Consider the following 6,606-nt stretch of genomic DNA (forward strand, 5'->3'; position numbering starts at 1 on the left):
TATATTTCCATTTTAGCCATGTTTTAAAATAAAATACATATACACAAACTAAAAATATAACATTTTAAAAAGTATGCTTCTATTTATATTCAGTATTTATAATGTTCCTTTCTAGGGATGAATTGCATTTTTCATCATGGGTCCTTTGGATCATTAAAGTAGCTAGATTTATTAAATGCATTATTTGTGTTACTGTATTCAATTTTTTCTTGGTTGTTCTCACTTTTCTTTGAATTAGTACATATAAGACTCCCCAGGTTTTACCTGAAACATCCTACTTGTTATTTCAACACAAAATAATTTGTCTAAACATTCCCCAGTTGATAGATATAGCCCTAGTTTCCATTTTTTGCCATCATCAAAAGAAAGGCTATATATATTTTAGTACAAATTGGCCTTTTCCATTTTTAAAAATCTCTTTGGTATACAGACCTAACCATAGCATTATTGGGTCAAATGACATGCATAACTTTATAACATTTTGTGCATAATACCAAAATCTTCTCTAAAATGGTTGTACTAGTTGCCAAATCCACCAATAGTGCAGATATTATTTTTATCAAATCTTCTCCATTATTTGCCATTTCCTTTTTTGTTATGTCAGCCAAATTAAGAATTTTGAGTTAGAATTTCAAAGATAATTTATTTGTATCTTCTCTTCAATAGTAATTTAAAACATTTATTTCATGTGACTATTGATTCATTATTTTGACAAATACTATTCATTTCCTTTTATCATTTATTAATTGTAAAGTGATTTATATGAATATTTCCAAGTCTGGCATATATTTGAAATAAAGGTTTTATTGGAGAAACTTGCTATAAACACTCATCATAGTTTCCTGCTTTCTAATTCTGTATGCCTCAATTCTTACCAAAAAATAAATAAATTTATATAATGAAAAATATCCATTTTACTTGTCATGATTCTATCTACTCTTTGTTCATAAAGTTCATGTATATATATATATATATATATATATATATATATATATATATATATATATATATATATATGTTATGTATATAAGTTGTTTACGATATCATCCTTTATAGCTAAATCATTTATGTATTTTATTCTTATTTTATAAAGTTGTAAGACTATGTATAGTTTTTGTAATATTAGTTTTTGGCTTTCCTTGATTTTTTTTTTGTAAATTTCTTACCTGATAATCTTAGATTTAAAAAAAAAAATTTGGCATATTTTGTACCTAATCTATTCTAATGATTCACCACTCTGTATCTTATCTAGTATCTGATTCTTTTCATGGTTACTATTTGTAATATAGTTTGAAATCTGGTACAAATAGGTCACCATCCTTTACTTTTTTAATTTATTGATTCTTTAATATTCTTTAACCTATCCTCTGCCAGATGAATTTCATTTCTTATTTCTGTTTTTATAAAAATAATTATATGATAGTTGGAATTATATTGAATTCAATACATGAATTAACTTAAGTTGAATCATACATTTTATTGCATTGGCTCAGCTTACTCATAAGCAATTAATGTTTCTTCACTGGTTTCAATCTGTCTTTATTTGTGTCAAATGGATTTTGTAATTACATTCATATATTTCATTGCATTTTCTTGGCAGGTAGACTCCACAAAATATTATATTATCTGCAGGTATTTAAAATGAAATATCTCGTTTTATCTCTTACTGCTTAACTTGGCTAGAAATATGTACAAATATTGATGATTGGTATGAGTTTAATTTGTGTTCTTCATCTTTACTAAAGTTGTAAATCATTTCAAGTTTTATTAAAGTTGATTTTCAAGGGTGCTCTAAATGTATCATTATATTATGTGTAAAAAACTGACAGTTTGTGCTGTGTGTGACTGAAGGGGGAGAACAACCTCCACCCATAAGGAAGGGGGAATGGAGACAGAGCACACATAATCCAGAGTGGAGGGAGTCGTTTGTGGCTGTGGCGACCGGTATATCATCAACATCATGAATTGAAACAAAGGTGGCCCTGGCACCAAGAGGGTATTTGGGTTTTGTGGTTTTGCCATTGCTGCTGGAAAAAAAAAAAAGAAGAAGAATTGAAGCTCTCTCAACAGTCCCATAGTGCCTTTGGGGCAACTAGTTCTTCAGCAGGGTTTGGGAAGTCAGCTCTACCACAGCTCCCTTCTTTCTATAAAATTGGATCTAAGCAAGCAAATTTTAATGAAGAAAATGCTTATTTTGAAGATGAGTAACAAGACTCTAGCAATGTTGATTTGCCTTACATTCCTGCTGAAAATTCACCTACCTGCCAGCAATTCCATTCCAAGTCAGCAGACTCTGACAGTGATGATGATCCCCTGGAAGCATTCATGGATGAAGTAGAGGATCAAGCTGCTCGAGATATGAAGAGATTTGAAGAAAAGGACAAGGAAAGAAAAAAATGTGAAGGATATTTGAGATGACATTAAAGAGGAAGATGACCAAGAAGCTTATTTTCGAAACATGGCAGAAAACTCTACTGCTGGTATGGTTCAGGAAGAGGAAGAAGATAACCTGGAATATGACAGTGATGGAAATCCCATTGCACCCTCCAAAAAAGTCATTGATCCCCTTCTTCCCATTGATCATTTGGAGATTGAGATCCACCATTTGAAAAAAAATTCTACAATGAACATGAAGAGATAACCAGCCTCACCCCACAGCAAGTGATAGATCTTCAACATAAGTTCAATCTTTGGGTCTCTGGTGCTGCTCCACCCAGACCAGGAAGTAGTTTTGCTCACTTTGGATTTGATGAGCAACTTATGCATCAGATTCCGAAATCTGAGTACACACAGCCTACTCCCATCCAGTGTCAGGGTACTCCAGTGGCAGTTAATGGGAGAGACATGATTGGCATTGTCAAAACAGTCAGTGGGAAAACAGTAGCCTTTATTTGGCCCATGCTAATTCACATCATGAATCAAAAAGAATTGGATCCAGGGGATGGACCTATTGCAGTGATTGTGTGCCCTAATAGGGAGCTGTGTCAGCAGATCCATGCAGAATGCAAGCGGTTTGGAAAAGCATACAAATTTAGATCTGTGGCCGTGTATGGAGGAGGAAGCATGTGGGAACAGGCCAAAGCCCTTCAAGAAAGAGCTGACGTTGTTTATACCCCAGATCAGCTGATTGATCATGTGAAGAAGAAATCTACAAATGTCTAAAATAGTCTCTTACCTTGTATTTGATGAAGCTGATCAAATGTTTGACATGGGTTTTGAGTATCAGATGCAATCCATAGCCAGTCATGTCCATCCTGATAGACAGACTCTTTTATTCAGTGCAACTTTCTGGAAAAAGATTGAAAAACTAGCTCAAGACATCTTGATTGATCCTATCCCAGTGGTTCAGGAAGACATGGAGAGGCAAATGAAAATGTGACCCAGATTGTAGAAATTCTTCACTCTGGACCCAGTAAATGGAACTGGTTCACTCAGTGTCTGGTAGAATTTACCTCTTCAGGAAATGTCCTCTTGTTTGTAACTAAAAAAGCCAATGCTGATGAGCTAGCTAACAACCTCAGGCAGGAAGGACACAATCTGGGGATCAAAGTGAAAGGAACAAGGACATTTCGGATTTTAAGAAAAAAGGCATCACAGTTCTTGTGGCTATAGATATTGCAGCTCATGCTTTGGACATTACTTCAATTAAGACTGTCATCAACTATGATGTGATTCAAGACATCAATACCCATACAACAGAATTGGCAGGACAAGCAGAGCAGGTGAGAAGGGTGTGGCTTATACTCTCTTGACTCCCAAGGACAGCAATTTTGCTGGTGACCTTGTCAGGAACATGAAAGGAGCTAATCAACATGTTACCAAGGAACTTCTGCACCTCGCAATGCAGAATGCCTGGTTTCATAAATCTCGATTTAAAGGAGGAAAAGGGAAAAAACTGAATATTGATGGTGGAGGCCTTGGCTACAGAAAACAACCTGGTTTAGGTTCTGAGAACACAGACAGTGGAAACAACAGCAATGTGATGAGTAACTATGAGGCCTACAAACCCACCATAGGGGCCATGGGAGACCACCTGACTGCAATGAAAGCAGCTTTCCAGCCACAGTACAAGAGCCATTTTGTTGCTGCCAGTTTAAGCAACAAGAAGGCTGGGAGCTCTGCTGCTGGGGCAAGTGGGTGGACCAGTGCAGGAAGCTTGAATTCCGTCCAAAGTTATTCAGCCCAGAAGTGCCATGCCAATTCTGACAACCCCATTATCACAGCTGCCAAGAGCATCCTGGGCTTTGCCAGTGCTGAGAACCTAAGCAGTGTTCCAGGGTATTCACCTAATGTAGCCCAACACAGCATCTGGGAGCAACAGCCGGGAAGGAATTGGTGATAGCAGTGATAATGGGAATAGAGAGCCATACCCAGAAAATTGAGGTAGTAGTCGCCATGGTCACAGAGACAGTGGTAATCGCCATGGTGATGGTCCACATCATGGAGATGGTCGTCATGGTGATGGATACCACCATCCAGAAAGCAGTGGCCAGCATGGAGATGGTCATTGGCATGGGGAGAACAGACAAGGTTGTGGTGGTCAACATGTGGAAAGCCGGGTTGGGAGTGATGGTCGGAATGGAGAAAGCAGGAAAGAGGCTTGTGGTTGTGAAAGCAAGACAGATGGCAGGACAGACAATAGGACAGATAGCAAGATGGACAACAGGATGGACAGCAAGACAGATTTGAAGACATACAAGAGAGCAGATGGCTTTGCTGTGCCTGAGCCACCCAAACACAATAAGAGTAGATGGGACAGTTAAGAGGGTATGTGCAAAAGCATGAAATGGAATGGGTGGAGTGTAATTATTATTATTATTATTATTTTTAAGGATTTCTTCTTCATAAATGGCTGTGTCCTGGGGATAAGTTGGAGCCCATAAATCTGAGATGCAAAGATCCTTGGCTCCTATGGGACATCAATAGCCAGGGTCTAGAAATAAGACCCCTTCTTTAGAATAATTTTTCTTAAGCTTCCTTTGAAGCTGCTTTGGTCCTAATTGTGTGTTGAACCCTCATGTTTCAGCCAGGCTCTAGCCACAGGAAGAGCTATAACTCTGGCTAGAATGGAGCTTCTGGTATCTTTTGAGAAACTTGAGAGCAATAGGCATCCATAGTCTGCTCCTGAAATCCTGTTTAGGTGTTGAGGGGCCAGTTCAGGTTGTCCTGAAAGCTAACTGTGGAGTACAGGTCTATACTCTGTAGTTTTTTTTTTTTTTTATGGGTTTCCCCCACACACTCCCAACAGATTTTTTCCCCTCTTTCCTGATGTCCAGGTAGGGTTAGTATGAGGTGGGCAGGCTCCACAAATGGCAGCAAGCACAACCTTGTAAATTTGACATGGTTGCAGGTGTGCTGCAACATTTGGGAAGCAGTACTTTGGCTCTTCAGATACATGGGAGAGTGGGAAGCTGTTCCCAGAGCTACTGTGATTAGGAAGTATTCTGGAAATTGTTCCCTAGGCTTAAGATGTTTCATAATTAAAAATAAACTTGAGCAGCTTTTAAAATCTGAAAAAAAAAATGACAGTTTTGCTTGCTCACTACCAATTTTAATTCCTTCACCTATTTTTTTTTTCTTTTCAATTCTTCAACTATTACTTCTAATATAATTTAAATAACAGTAGTGATAATGGACATATATATTTCATCATTCACCTTATCTGGAAGGTCTCTAGCTCATTTTTATTATTAATAATACCTGATATTATTTCCATTAATGCATTTGTATTTGAATCTCACAAAAAACCTGTGAGGGAGAAAGTACAAGTATTATTATCTCTATGTTACAGATGATAGAACTAAGATTCAGCAATACTTGAGTATATTCTTAAAACCAGAAAGAATAAGGGGTAGAATTGAATTCAGATTCATCTTCCTATTAATTTTACCATCCATACCTTAAGGCTTTCAATAATTTTTCCCACATTAACTATTTTTATTGATCATTATTATCCCATTTTGTTCAATAATATATTTTTTATTTTCAAAATACATGCAAAGATATATTTCAACATTCACCCTTGCAAAACCCTGTGTTCATTTTATTCCTACTATTACCTCCCTCTTTACATAGCAAGCAATACAACATATGTGAAATGTGCAATTGTTCTATATATATTTCCACATTTATCATGCTGAACAAGAATAATCAGATCAAAAAGGGGAAAAATGAGAAAGAAAAAAGCAAGCAAACAACAACAATTAAAAAAGGATTTCTGATCCACATTTTGTCACCAGAAACTTTTTTGGGGGGATACAGATGATTCTATACATGGCAAGACTATTGGAATTGACCTGATTCACCTCACTGGCTAGAAATGAGCCAAGTTTATCATGACTGATCATACCATAATGTTTTTGCTGTGCACAATGTTCTTTTGGTTATAATTATTTCATTTTGCATCAGATCATGTAAGTCTCTTCATATCTCTCTGAAATGATCCTGCTGAAACTTTCTTACAAAACAACAATATAATATGCATATGACAACTTATTCAGCCATTCTCCAACTGATGGGTATCCAATCAATTTCCAATTCCTTGCCACTACAAAAAGGGCTGCTACAAACATTTTTGCATATATTGGTCCTTTCCCCTTTTTTATA

At 36.4% G+C, this 6,606-nt stretch overlaps 1 pseudogene; it reads left to right on the top strand.

The window, feature by feature from the left end:
* The first annotated feature begins 1,960 nt into the window (after positions 1 to 1,960).
* LOC141554127 (ATP-dependent RNA helicase DDX42 pseudogene) lies at positions 1,961 to 4,763 on the top strand (annotated as a pseudogene).
* Positions 4,764 to 6,606: the final 1,843 nt, after the last annotated feature.

The sequence above is a fragment of the Sminthopsis crassicaudata genome, chromosome 1 (genome assembly GCF_048593235.1).
Source record: "Sminthopsis crassicaudata isolate SCR6 chromosome 1, ASM4859323v1, whole genome shotgun sequence".
NCBI classification, from domain to species: domain Eukaryota; kingdom Metazoa; phylum Chordata; class Mammalia; order Dasyuromorphia; family Dasyuridae; genus Sminthopsis; species Sminthopsis crassicaudata.